General features: G+C 36.4%; 1 long non-coding RNA gene across 1 annotated transcript; it reads right to left on the minus strand.

Moving 5' to 3' along the window:
- LOC107638018 lies at positions 469-2,968 on the minus strand. The gene is made up of 4 exons (XR_002361705.1): positions 2,863-2,968; positions 2,737-2,799; positions 684-782; positions 469-577 (listed from the first exon to the last, which is right to left on the minus strand). It is a non-coding gene; the product is annotated as an uncharacterized LOC107638018 (long non-coding RNA).

A 3,848-nucleotide genomic window follows, 5' to 3' on the forward strand; every position in this document is an offset into this window, starting at 1 on the left:
GCACACAATCAATAAGCTCATAAATCAAACCAGCAACATTATTAACAAAATGCGCAGGCTTCCTATCTCTATCTCAGCATGCATATTTCTTACCATAACAAAACAGATCATCCAACATTCAAAAACAAAAACAAGTCTTTATATAGATAAACAAAAATCAATACATTCAAATAAAGCATCAATACCTTTATATAGATATTTTACCTCTCGAAAGTTATAAGCTGATATAGTTAGGTTAGTGCAGTAATTAACTACCACTTTTCAACAAAAAATCAGCAACTTCAGCTAATTACTTTCCACTAAGATTACTAGGAATGTAGAACTATATATAATAAGAAAACATCACATCAAATTAATTAAGATTAAGAAGAGAACTAGATGAAGTTAGTGTTGTTGGTTGGGTTAGTTGCAGCCTGATTTTTATATTGGAATTTAATCATGATGAATTGGAAAAAAACATACCTTAGCTGCTCTTGTTCTTGCCCTTGCCCACCTTGACACAGCAGATTCTTGTTTCTCCACATCAAAGAATGAAACTGAACTCCTTTTAAGAGCAGCAAAATCCAATGCCTTCCACCTTCATCATTCAAAAATATTTAATTATTTACATGTATAAGATAGAAATTTAATCAAACACCTAGGGCGCACCAACAAAAAAAGGCATGTTTTCATGAAAAACTAACCATAGTTCCTCCACCACCACAGCACAATCTGCCAAGTTTCTTCTGGTATGGTAACTCTTATAAACCTTCTGCAGCTTGGTGGCAGCTGCATCAAGCTCGCTTTGGAGAAAAAGAAATTAACAAAAACACAAAAAATGCTTGACAATTAGTACTGTAGTAATAATCGTAGGCAAGGAATCAAATTTCTGGATGCTTTGGTGGAATCAAATTAGTACTGTAGTAGTAATCGTAGGCAAAGAATTTATACAGCTGTTTTTATCCATATGTAATGTAATTGACTCAAACTCGGCTAATAAAACTCTTATTTCCAGTGTGCTTCATCAAATAACAGTATTATACATTCTAGGACCAAGTTTTTCCCTTTTTCCCATTTGCTGTTATTTTTTGACACATTTTAATTGGCTATTATCACTAAAATTCAAAGCATCTATGAAAAATAACCAAAAAAAGCATTTGAAAAGCATCAAAGAGGAATATAACTTGAAGCTAGAAATTGAAAGCAACCACTATGTTCAAAGAATGCGTATGAACCAAGACATAAATCAAAATATTTTAGTGTGAAACCTGTTCTTTTCACTAATTTTTCCTTAGAGTAAAACCCCTCCCCGGTCCCTAACCATTTACGAAATTGACCTGGCGCCCCCTCACCATTGGAAATTAACAACGCGGTCCTTAACCATTCCCTCCGTGTGACCAAAAGGGCCCTCTTGCCGGTACTTCCGGTTACTTTTTACCCGAAAACCGACAAGAGGGTCCTTTCGATCACATGAGAGAATGGATAAAGACCGTGTTATTATTTTCTAATGGTCAGAGGACACCAGGTCCTTTTCTAGATGGTTAGGGACTAAATATTTTAATAGTAGGGTTACATGTAAAGACTAAATATTCTTTTTAGATTTTTAGAAGTGATATTTGTTTCATTCAAATGTTCGTGATATGACGAATTAATTTTACGTATTTTAATTTTGTTTATTTAGTTACTAATTGGAATTTTATTTCAGAGGATTTAGAGTTTTCTTTATTTAACCTAAAGTTGAGTGAGTTTCTTCGATTTAATTTTCAAACCAGTGAACAAATTATATTGAGGTATTTCTTTCTTGTTGCATCAAGAAATTGAATACAAAGAGAATCAGTTGATTTTTTATTCAATTTCTTGATGCAACAAGAAAGAAATACCTCAATATAATTTGTTCACTGGTTTGAAAATTAAATCGAAAAAAAGGTTAAATAAAGAAAACTCTAAATCCTCTGACATAAAATTTCAATTAGTAACTAAATAAACAAAATTAAAATACGTAAAATTAAATTAAAATTAATTCGTCATATCACGAACATTTGGATAAAACAAATATTACTTCTAAAAATCTAAAAAGAATATTTAGTCTCTACGTGTAACCCTACTATTAAAATTATGGTTGATGAATTTAATTCCACTAATAAGAAAAGCAGTTTAATTTTTTTAGAAAAAGGTGTATGAAATAATACTCTTGAACTAACTTTTTTTTTTTAGGTTCAACAATATAGAACATACATGTCGTTCTTAAAATCCTAAATCCAAGACATAATAATGCTTAATCAACCCAAATAATTATCACTTTTGTGTTAAGTTTTATTGTTAATGATTTCGTACTATCTATTAAATTTAATGTTGTTTGCTCTACGTCCACATGTAAAATATGGCAGAATGCATTAGATACAAAACTTAAAACAATGCTTTTTTTATTTATTTTCCAATTTTAAGTAAAATCCCTCCCCGGTCCCCTCACCATTAGAAAATAACAACACGGTCCTTATCCATTCTTTCCGTGTGATTGAAAGGACCTTCTTAACCGGAAGTACCGGTAAGAGGGTCCTTTTGGTCACACAGAGAGAATGGTTAAGGACCGCGTTGTTAATTTTCAATGGTGAGGGGGCGCCAGGTCAATTTCGTAAATGGTTAGGGATCGGGGAGAGGTTTTACTCTTTTCCTTAAGATGCTAAACTAATTGAAAACCTAAAATTCGAACCCAAAACCCCCAAAAATTCACAGAACCAATTGAAAATTGATACATACCTTCTCTATCTTAATTAGCCGTTGCAGTTCATCATCACTATCAAAACCATACCCACTTTCGAACTAAAAAGTGAGAGCGAGTTAGAGAATGAGCGAAAATGGAGGATACAGAACAGAGAATTTTACCTGGTGACAGAGGATACGACGTTGGTGATGAGCGGCGACGGTGAAGAAGAGATGAGCGGCGACGGTGAAGAAGAGATGAGCGGCAACGCAACAGCTTGGCGACAAAGCACGACGGCGGCGAGACATCCCTTCGAGCTCCTCGGCGGCAGCACAGCAGCCCCGACGGTGGCAGAACGGCGATGGCAACAAGCCCTAGAAACGGCGATGGAGCTTCAGTGGCGACGAAGCACCCCCTTCTTCTCTCCTCCATCGCGTTTTCTCTTTTCCTCGAGCTCTTTCTCTCACTGGCGCTCGACAACGACGGCGGCAGAGCCTTAGCCGGCGTCGTCCTTTCCTTCCTTCCCTCACTTTTCTTCTTCTTCCCGTTCTCCCTTTCAGATTTCTTCCCTCTTTCGTGTGTGGGTGGAGTGAGGATGAGGGTGTATGTCGCGTGAGTGAGGGTGACTGGGTGAGGGCAAATTTTTGCTGAGTTTATTTGAGGGTGTGTTGTGTGCGAAAGGGTTGGCGAAGATGAGGGTTATGTGCGAAGGTGAGAATGGCAAAAGGGTGTGCTTCTGGAGGGAAGAGGGTTTGCTATGCGCAAAGTGTCTCGTGGGTGTGTGTTCTTCTGGAGGAAATTGAAAGGGGAATAAAAAATTTACTAAGTGTTAGGGATTTGCCATACATACATTAGGCATCACTTTTAAAACGCACCCAAAACATAATAAATAAGTTACTTTTTAAAAGCGTTCTCTTTGATATAAAAAGTGAACCCATAGATATCAACCTACAGCTACGCTTTATAAGTGATTTCTATAATACCTAAGGCTACGCTTTTTAAATGATGCCGCATTTGTGTATCATTTTCTCTTATAAAAAGGCAACACGGAGAAAAGCGTAGCCTATTCTATGAATAGGCTACGCTTTTCAAATGTAGCTTAAAAAAAGTGTGGCTGAATGGGTATTTTTCTTGTAGTGTGAGGGGTGAGGGATGGGAGGCAGTGAGG

This window comes from Arachis ipaensis, chromosome B04 (genome assembly GCF_000816755.2).
Source record: "Arachis ipaensis cultivar K30076 chromosome B04, Araip1.1, whole genome shotgun sequence".
NCBI classification, from domain to species: Eukaryota; Viridiplantae; Streptophyta; class Magnoliopsida; order Fabales; family Fabaceae; genus Arachis; species Arachis ipaensis.